This window comes from Euprymna scolopes, chromosome 6 (assembly GCF_053919585.1).
Source record: "Euprymna scolopes isolate OS-2025 chromosome 6, ASM5391958v1, whole genome shotgun sequence".
Lineage (NCBI taxonomy): Eukaryota > Metazoa > Mollusca > Cephalopoda > Sepiida > Sepiolidae > Euprymna > Euprymna scolopes.
In genome coordinates this window covers 112,520,483-112,531,424 of record NC_136487.1, presented here as the reverse complement: position 1 = coordinate 112,531,424, position 10,942 = coordinate 112,520,483, and the positions used below count along the sequence as shown (strand labels likewise).

Below are 10,942 nucleotides of genomic sequence, written 5' to 3'. Positions count from 1 at the left end.
ATATTAAGTATTCGATACTCATTCAGATATAGCTTTCTAACAACAAAATCATTACTTTGATTGATCGCCATTTTTACTGTAGTTTCATGAATTTATGAAAAATGTGATTTTTGTTCACACTATTACAGAATATCATAAACATTCCGTATTGGCATTTAAAATTTTTTTTTTTTTTTTTTTAAATGAGAAATCAGTTTCCTTTTAAAATCCATTTAGAATTATGCATGTAAAATTGAGAAAAGTTTGCTTGAAATGTGTTAACATTATGTGAATAAGCTAAATCTAAACAATGATCACCGAATTTGATCTGATGTTGTGTTTATCTAAAAACGAAACTAAATTTTTCTCGAAATAATTTCTCATTTATTATTTATCTATGCTATTAATAAAATTCTAAATGTTTATTTAAGTATGTGTATGTATATATATATACCAATAAAACTTTTGAACGGATGCACCGAATTGAAAAATTCTTCCCCCACCCTAAAAGGTGAGTTCCTAGATTGTCCTTATCTATATATGGTTTGTAACAAACAAGGCCGAGTCACACAAAAAGCCTGAAATAAGGGTTTTGGGCTGTTCCTTGCAATTGTCAATAAATTTATCTGCCCATGTCAACGGAATTTAGCACTGTCTGTATAGAGTCGCAGTAACATCTTTAGGCACGCGGACAGGACTTGTGGCGCAATGGATAACGCGTCTGACTACGGATCAGAAGATTCCAGGTTCGAATCCTGGCAAGTTCGTAATAATTTTAACCATCATTTTATCCAACGTTTACTCATTATCCTTATCCTTAGTTGGGGGGAGGGGTGTTTTGTATTTTCAGTGATTTCGTTTTGTGCCTATGGAAATTTCCCATACTCCGAGTTCACAGGGTAAGCGTTGATGGTAAGACGATGTTGAGTGTATATGATGTTGAGTGTACTCGATTTTGTGTTTAACTCAGTGTTGTGTGTGCCGACACGGCACTGCCGCTAGTTAATGATATAAATAATAATTTATAATAAAGACAACATAAAACCATTTTTAATTTTAGAAAATTTTTTACGTTCATTACCCAAATTATTTACTGTTAAACTATTGAGCATTTTTTGTGTACAGATATTGATTTGAAATTAACGTCTGAACGACCATTTTTGAAAAGTTTGAGTGTACAAACAATTCTTTTTAATATTTCATCAGATATTTTATCAATTTTACATGCGAAATACTAAATGGGTTTTAAATGGAAATGATTCCTCATTTATTAACATATAAGAAAAATAACAGAAAACCATTTTTAATGCCGATACAGAATTTTTTTTTTCTTGCATTGACCGCAACCTTTAAAAGATTCTTGTAATTTTTCACCAACCTCTCTTAATTCTTCTAGATTATGAAACTTTTCTACACTAGTGCTATTTTTAACTTAATTAGGTAATTTCTTCCAAACATATTACTCTTATAATTTTTTTTTCTTTTAAATCTAATTATGATGAATTAAAAAAAAAATAAACAAAAACTGTATTTTGCCATTTATACGAATCTCTTAAGATTGGTACATTACAATGCTTGCTATAATTAGAAACAGTATTAGTTGAAATACATGCATCTTTCGCGGAAAATAATAAGAGTTAAAGGAAATTCATTAAGTAATTTATTAAATACTAGCCTGGGTGCCCGGTATTGCCCGGATGTTTGGAGGTGTGTGTTGAGCAAAAAAAAAAAAAAGTGGTAGCAGGCAGGCTTGAACCCATACTGCGAAGGAGGAAAAGAATGAAAAAAAAAAAAAAAAAAAACGTGACGCCTTTGCTGTTGCGCCCAAACCGGAAGTGGAAAAAATTTAAATTAAGGTCAGTCAATCGAAAAGAGGGGATGACTGTCGAAAATAAAAAGCGACCTCTCCCTGTAGAAATGTGCCCTGTTGAGAGTGAAGGAATTAATGTTTTTAGCCAATTTGTCGTCCGACTAGGCGCTCTTCAAAACGATACGGATCTCGTGAAAATCCGTCGCATCTGTCGAAAGTTTTAGGCATGCATACATACATACATACATACATACATACATATATACATACATTTAAACCGACAGGTGAGATTTATATTATAGATGGGAACTTGTTTGAAAGATAATTGAAGCCCATTCAAACTGTCAATTTCTGAAAATGTGGTAGTTTTTTTTTAAATTTATTTACCCCCCCCCCCGGTTTCTAAAAATCGATACTATGTTTCGTTTTTTATTGTTTCCAACTTTCAATCATTAAACAATATATACATTATTCGGTAAAAACACGTTGATTTAAAAAAAAAAAAAAAAAAAAAAAAGTTTTGAAGGCAAACTATGGGAGAATACAAATTTTAGATATGTTTTCTGTAGAGAAATGACTAATCCTCTAAGTATATTCATCATGGATGGTTATCTTGAGCAAAGTATGTCTAACAGCCAAATAAACTGAGAAATTAACAAATGAGCAGGCATACTTTCAAATTTCATATCTTTATCTCTATTTATATATTATATATTATTAGGTACGTGCAAAATGAATAACTGATGCTCAAAAAGTATAAACATTTTGACTCTTCCCTTTACTTAAAAATTCACCAAAAATCAGAAAATTAGCCAATTTTAATGAAATTTTCAGTATTTATCAAATAATGATCACGGATTATAAAAAACCCATTATTTTTCTTTGAATCTTAGTGGAAATGTATCTTGATTAAACAAAATCACATTTACTGAAGTTATGGTTTTCAATAGTAAAAAGAAATGGATTTATTTTTGCTTTTTATGAAAATAAAGCCTCATAAATTGTAACAATAAAAAAGAACAAGTAATTTTTTTTCATGAACATTACGGAAAAAGCCCCTAAAGTCTGTATTTATAAATTCGATATAACTCAAAGAAAAAATGTAATTTCTCAAACTACCAATATTATCATTGAATTAAGCATTAAATTTTTACACAAAAAAATTAATTGCACAAAATATTTCCTTTTTTTTTTTTTTCCAAGATTACATTTTTCACATAATTTTTATTTGTAAGATTCTAGTATTTTCCTTGTCTGAATGAACATATAACTTTCAGCTTAACATAATTTTTATATGATCTTAAAAAATAAAATGTTGAAAAAATTTAAAAGCAGGCACACAGAAAAATAAATTTTAAAAAATGGTCAAAATTAATCAAACGTTCATGATAGGAATGTACAGATGCACGGCTGGGAAAATAAAAAAAAAGAAAACCAGCACTCCTTGCCTGACGTCATTTTCAGACAGCTTTTCAACTTTCTGACATTTTTGGGGTTCTGTAGAATCCATGCTTAGACAACTTTTTATTTTTGTTTGAGCAAAGCAATCTCTCACTTTTGGGAGGCTAATTAAGCTATTTTTTTTTTTTTTTTTTTTTTTTTTGTATAAACAAGGTATTTTTTTTATTATTTAATTTAATATCTTAGAATTTTACTAATTATCTTTGCAATAGATCCAGAAAACTAATATTTATCTTTCAAGAGATTTTTGCAACTTTAAAACTTAGCTGAACTTGTCAGTTTCTGAATGTAGCTATGAAAACATTTTTCATTATAACTTTTTTTCACGTGCACAAATATTTTTTTTTTCGTTTTGGAAATGAACTTTATTATCTTTCAAATACAATAAAGAATTAGTCGGAAACCTACAAAAATATTATGATAAACCAGCTTTCCAAACTGTCCTATCTATTTTTCCGACATTTTTTGCCTAAAAATTATAGATATTATATACTACTAAAATACTCTGGATAATGCGTTATAGTTAGAGAAAGGGAGGTGGGAAAATTTTATCTAGATGTTATCTTTAGGTTGATGAACGGCTAGACCACTGGGAGTTTAGTTATATGTATGTAATATAATATAAAGCTGAATGTCTGTGTGTGTCTGGTCACGAATAGGCTCCTATATGGTTGACTATTTTAAAAAACTGATTACATATAATGATAGATCTATCGAGACCCAGGAATGGGTATGTTTGATCTGGCAGAAGGGTGGTTCATTAAAATTGTGGGGGTCTGCGTTCGCGCCTGGTCTACAAAGTATGGAAATAAAAAAATTAAAAAACGTTTACAAGTGTTTTTGATATAGATGTACATAAGAATACTTTGATAAGTATGTTTTAACTTAAATAGGGATGGTATAATAAAATTGTGGGGTTTGCGTTCGCGCCTGGCCTCCATAGAATGGAAATAGGCATAAACTTTAGACTTTTCATATCTATCTGCGTAAGTATACTTTGATAATTATGTTTCAGTTTAAAGAAATATGGTATAATAAAATTATGGGGTGTTCGTTCGCGCCTGACCTCCATAGAATGGAAATATGTCACAAGATTTTTTTTATATAGATCCACAGAATATTGTGATAAATGTTTCAGTGTGAACAGGTATGTTATAATAAATTATGGGGTTTATCTATTTTATTTTTACTTTCATATTTTGCTTTGGTTTTGATACCCCAAATTCGAAGCTTTACAAGCCTTCCTTTTCATTACCTATCATACTTTCATAAATCAGAGTCCATTTTCTGTAGGCTGTTTTTGAACCCAGTTAACGATGGTACTTTTGCTCTTTTGCTAGTGTGTATATATATATATATATATATACTGATGAGTGGTTGGTGATTAAAACAAACTTGTTTTATGAAACCAGTTTTTTATTCTTCCTGATTTTAAAACGTTCTATGTTCTTCGTCAGGAATTATCAGAGAAAAGAAAAAGAACCAGAAATGGGGTTGCCCCTGTGCAAAGTATTAATCTAAAACCTGGACGGTTATATGAAAAAAAACTATGATCGTCTAAATTCTAGCACATTAAAACCCTGCACATGGGCAACCTAGTTTATGCTTCTTTTCCTTTATTCTGATCATTTTTGATAAAAAAAAAAAAAAATGCAGAGCGTTTGAAATGCTTCATTTTTTCTAAAATATTTATGCTTGCAGCATTTCAGTGAAACTTTTAAGCATTTTTATCTACTAATATCATGTGCAAATAACGTAAAGAAATAGTTTATTTGATTGCTGAAATAGATATGTTAAAGCTGTTTAGGACAAGAATAAAAAGTGGCACCATTTTAACAGTCTTTCTAGCTGGAAGCATGTTTGAAAGAAACTGAAGTAAAATACATTTTATTCATTTAAAGAACATAGTAAAAGAGAAATAGAAAACTCGACCAGTCAGAATCAAATATCGATTTGTCATCTGCACTGATATTGATGACAAACTTAAAATAAAAATGATTATATAAAAAGAAATATGTAAAAGTGGTCAAAAAGTCATGCTATCATCTCTTGAAAACGCTCCTGTAATGCAGTATTCACTGGTACTATACTCATTTTATCTCTTGGACTGATCACACCTGTGTAGAATAAGAGAAGGTCTTAGAATTAAAATTCTAAGATTTTCTATTCTAAACAGGATCTTCTCGATAAAATCACTGAATAATTTTGAATCTATTCTAATGTTTTGTTCAGTGCAGGCCCTATTTCCTAGGGTAACGTATGGAATATGGTTTCACAACCTGTGTAAAATGGACCACGGATTCCTGTTTTGGAAAATGATTCCTTAGATGGATTATCGCTAAATCCGTGTTAGCGGATCTCTTTTTTATGCTAAGGCATATATTTTTCAGGTGAAGGAAATAGACTTCAGGATAAACTTCTATAATTCTGTTCCCTCGGGCTGTGTTGAATTTTGACGACACACATTTCCAAACTGAAAGATAAGAAAAACTTTTTAGGTAATATAATTTTAATTAGTGTTACTTTTGTGTGGGTGTGATTTATAGATTGCCTTATTTATGAGGCGTGAGTGGGTGATATCAAAGTAAAACATCAACATCTAATCTGTGCACACTTGAGAATCAATTTCATGGTACCTGTAATATAACACCTACAGGGATCATTCCATTTCTGATAGAATTGCATGAGTGCTAAAAATCTTTCGATTTCTATCTTAACCTTAATTGTTGCATGTATACAAGACGTTAAGTAAACGTTGGTACATTATACGATGTTTTTTTTCTTCCTTTCCTCATATTCCCCTCTTTATTTACGTTATTTGTTATCCACTCTCCTTTTCCTGAGTTAGTGCTGTTAATATTACTTTCCTTATTCCCTCCTCCCACAACTTGTTTCCTTTAAATTTCACTGCCATTAATATTTTACTGTTGCTACTTTTCCTTTTCTTCTTTATTTACATCATTTACTTACTGATATCATTTTCTTACACTGCCTTCATGTTGCTGCTACTACTTATTCTCCTTTTGTCTTTCCTCTTACAAATTCTCCCACTTCCTTCCTCCTACTCCTCTGGTCGTTTCCGTCCCTCTTCCTTCCTCCTACCCCTCCGGTCGTTTCCGTCCCTCTTCCTTCCTCCTACCCCTCCGGTCGTTTCCGTCCCTCTTCCTTCCTCCTACCCCTCCGGTCGTTTCCGTCCCTCTTCCTTCCTCCTACCCCTCCGGTCGTTTCCGTCCCTCTTCCTTCCTCCTACCCCTCCGGTCGTTTCCGTCCCTCTTCCTTCCTCCTACCCCTCCGGTCGTTTCCGTCCCTCTTCCTTCCTCCTACCCCTCCGGTCGTTTCCGTCCCTCTTCCTTCCTCCTACCCCTCCGGTCGTTTCCGTCCCTCTTCCTTCCTCCTACCCCTCCGGTCGTTTCCGTCCCTCTTCCTTCCTCCTACCCCTCCGGTCGTTTCCGTCCCTCTTCCTTCCTCCTACCCCTCCGGTCGTTTCCGTCCCTCTTCCTTCCTCCTACCCCTCCGGTCGTTTCCGTCCCTCTTCCTTCCTCCTACCCCTCCGGTCGTTTCCGTCCCTCTTCCTTCCTCCTACCCCTCCGGTCGTTTCCGTCCCTCTTCCTTCCTCCTACCCCTCCGGTCGTTTCCGTCCCTCTTCCTTCCTCCTACCCCTCCGGTCGTTTCCGTCCCTCTTCCTTCCTCCTACCCCTCCGGTCGTTTCCGTCCCTCTTCCTTCCTCCTACCCCTCCGGTCGTTTCCGTCCCTCTTCCTTCCTCCTACCCCTCCGGTCGTTTCCGTCCCTCTTCCTTCCTCCTACCCCTCCGGTCGTTTCCGTCCCTCTTCCTTCCTCCTACCCCTCCGGTCGTTTCCGTCCCTCTTCCTTCCTCCTACCCCTCCGGTCGTTTCCGTCCTCCTCGTTTACCTCCTTCCTTTTCTTTCTTCTCCTCTAACCATTTTCCTTATTCTCCTCCTTGCACCACTTCTCACCTCATTCTTTTACTTTGCTTTTCTAAGAAATTGAATATACAAAAAAGCATGTTTATCGGTTTTTGCATCGTGTGAGGGATGGGGAACCTGGATAGATAAAAAATACAATTAAATCAACTCCTACAATAAGCTTTTATTTTTTTAATCTGTATCGAAAGGTCTCATCAGAAATGGGTGAAACTTTTTTTCACTTGTGAAATTTGTAAATAACATTTGACATGTTAAAAAATCGAATGGTGAAGAAAAGAAACTGAAGATAAAAGGGAACATTTCGTGGGAAGAGGATGGAGGTGAAATCAGGTGAGCATAAAAACATTCAAATTTTTTTTATTTGTTGAGGAGAAAACAGATTATCCATAAAATGAAAAATAAACTAGACTAGGGGAAAATGTATTCAACCAATTGTGTTAGAAAATAGAGAAATTGATTAGTGTAAGGGGTGTATGCTAAAACTCTGGAGGCTTGGAATAAAAAAAATACTGCTATTAACTTAAATTCGCCATATCAGTTTAAACACGTTTGAGAAGTTTTTGATCTGTAAAGTAATCTGTAATTAAAATTTTTATATTAATAACTAGAAAAGAAAAACAAATATTAAAAAATGTTCTAATGCTGTACGCTGACGTCATGTGTAATACATTTTAAAAATACCATTAGAATAGTTTTTTTTTTTTTTAACCCAATTTTAAGTTTCATTCAAATGTATGAATATATTTAATATTAATTAACTATAATTAATAATATACTTCTAACTATTTAATTTACCATGAAACTACAGTAAATTGTAAAACCCATTTTACATATATATAGGGGGTGAACAAAAAAAAAAACGGGGCCCCAACTCTAATTAGGCCCCGTTTCTTAGTGTTTTGTCCAATTGAAATGAAACTATGGTCATAACTAGTTTATTATATTCAAAACATCACATCAAAACACTACGGTCTTTGACCCTTTTTCTCCGTTCTACAGCATATGTTCCAGATGGCCTCCATTTAGCTTTTTTTTTTTTTTTTTTTTGTGGTCACCCTGTCTATATGAACTATTGTGATTTTACACTTTAAAACTAAATAGCAGTGCATGTAACAAATGAATATCGAATACTTTATTCTGATTAGCAAGTGGAGTATGGAAACTTTCAGATGTTATTTATTTATTTTTTTTTTTAGATAAAAATAAATTCCAATTGGTTTTATTGATTACATATTATATCTGAATCCGATCTAATAATTATCAGTTATGGAAATTTAAATTTAACATTTTTGTTACATACGCTAGATTCAAAATAGTGTCTACAATTATGTATTTAGTCATTTATTTTACTTTTGTTTACACTACAATTGTTTTGTTATTTTACTTTTGTGCTCATTTTGAAGGCCACTTCGAATGCTTCACAATGTTCTTTTTTTAATATCCGTTCATCATCCTTCACTTGCCGACATATTAGGTTGACGCAAAAGTTTTTGCCGATTTTAAAATTTAATCTTGAAAATGAAAAACAGTTTTTTTTTTTAATCTTTCTTCATAACAATAATGACCTTTGCTTTTTTATAAGTTGATTCCATCTGTTAACGAGCTTATAAATGCCTCGCTTGTAAAATTAAGTTTTGATGTGAAATATGAACATAACTCTTGTATAATCTCTACGTGATATTAACCTAAGGCCATCCAAATGATTTTGTAATCCTCAAAATGTCATAATTCAAGGGGACTTGGCCAGGAGAACATGCAGGTGGGACAAGCTTTCCCAACCAAATTTCTTAGGTGATCGTTGGTCAGTGATGCTGAGTGAGGATGAGCATTATCATAATGGAATATGATCCCCTTTTTTTGTTGGCTAAAGAAGGTTGTTTTTGGATCAACATTAGTGAGAATATTGCCGGAAAATATGAATGTTTTAATAACACTCGCCAACACATTTTTTGGTGCCCAAGGTTTCTAAGCTGATTTAGACTAATTTGGGGGTGCTGATTCTGAAAAGTTTCAGATGTCGGTTTTCCTCCTTTTTCACTACTACAGCTTTTTTTCTCAAAGAGAACTTGACGATCTAACTAGAGATGTCAACCTTCCCAAAGAATCTTCTGAACCTTTAGCTTCAAAATTCAAAGAAAAAAATCTTTGAGCCTGGAACTCTCATAACCTCCTACAGAAAACGCCATATTGAATTCTTGCCGTATTTTACTCAGGAAAACGACATAGCAATGACGTTGCTGGCCTGTTGCAGCAGCCTGGTGTCGAACAGTATTATTCTCAAGATTGGCGCCTTTTTATAGACCGTTCCAAAAGAAGTTTAAAATGTGTTTTTCTTCATAATACTATTCTGGGAAAGACAGCACCAATAGATCATTGGATCATATGTGTCGATTTGAAAATGGTTAGGTTTCTCCTGAGGCTATAAGGTGGCTACACTAAACTTCCTTGCTTCTTGTGTTTGTAGGATAGCAGGACAAAAACCAGAGCACTGGATAAAAAAGATTGGCCTGTGCACAGTGAACTGATTCCTGGCTCTCTCAATGGTCTGGCTTCTTCTTTGGTGGAGCGTTCTAAGATTGTTTCCTCCTCTTCACATACTGTTTGGCATCATGAAACAGTTTGTGAAGGCTCCTGAGAAAGATGGCGATAGTTTCAAATATATTTGCATGGAATTTCCAGGCCTAACCATAGAGAAATTAAAAGCTGGAACTTTTTATGGACCCCAGATTCAAAATTTGATGAATGACACAAATCTATGTAATTTTATGAATCCTGGGCGGTGTTTACGATTGTAGTAAAACCCTTGGGGGAAAAATAAAGGTGCCCAACTACAAAGAGCTTGTTAAGACATTACACACAAGTCAACTGGGTGTAAATATGAGCATCAAGTTAGATTTTGTGCACAACTATCTTGCTAGTTTTCCAAAAAATTTAGGTGATGTAAAAGCAACGAACAAGAGAAGTGCTTCTATCAAGACATCAGCGACATAGAAATTCACCATCAAAGTCGTTGGGATGTCACCATACTTGCAGACTACTGTTGGTCTATATCAAGTGCGGTGATGCTGAAATCCTCCCACATTCTAAAAAAAAATCAGTAAAATGTTTATTTATGAATAATGTCTATGCTTAGCATTTTTTTACAACTTCAAGCTTTAATTGTGAATATTTTGATGTGATTTCATGAATATGTGTCTTTAAAGTTACATAAAAATGTTTCTTCGATTTGCCTGTTTTTATTCTACCTATTTACTATGCCTCCCCACGAGACAGTTAGACACCAGGGTCGTTTTTTAACGTGGCTTCATACAGTATTATAAGTTGAGGATAATGTTGCAACTTAATATATACATAGTAGCATAATTTATAAATTGTGTATTTGAAGTTTTTCATTTAGAGAATTTGCAACATCATAGTGAACATAGTTTTTTTTTGTTTTTTTTTTCCACAAGTAAAAAATAAAAATTTGGATGAACAAGATTGTTTCTTTGACATGAGTAAATAAACATCATTTTTTTGTATATTACATCTGATATAGTTCCTATTTACAATGCCTCCCCACAGGACAGTTAGACACCAGGGTCGTTTTTTAATGTGGAGAAAAGGAACAAAAATAAAAATAGTCTCAGTCGTGAAAGACTTCTCCTCCACTGACAGAACAAGAAATTGAAGTGCAGCATCTGAAGAACAGATGTAGTTCAATTCAATTCGCAACACCCACATCAGAGCCAATGAATATGGCATTAG

At 33.6% G+C, this 10,942-nt stretch overlaps 1 protein-coding gene and 1 non-coding gene across 4 annotated transcripts in view; both read left to right on the top strand.

Moving 5' to 3' along the window:
- LOC145277872 (uncharacterized) overlaps positions 1-10,942 on the top strand; it is a 623,323-nt gene that overhangs the window by 12,495 nt on the left and 599,886 nt on the right. The gene's annotated exons all lie outside the window — the stretch shown is intronic.
- Trnar-acg (transfer RNA arginine (anticodon ACG)) lies at positions 674-746 on the top strand. The gene has a single exon. It is a non-coding gene; the product is annotated as a tRNA-Arg (tRNA).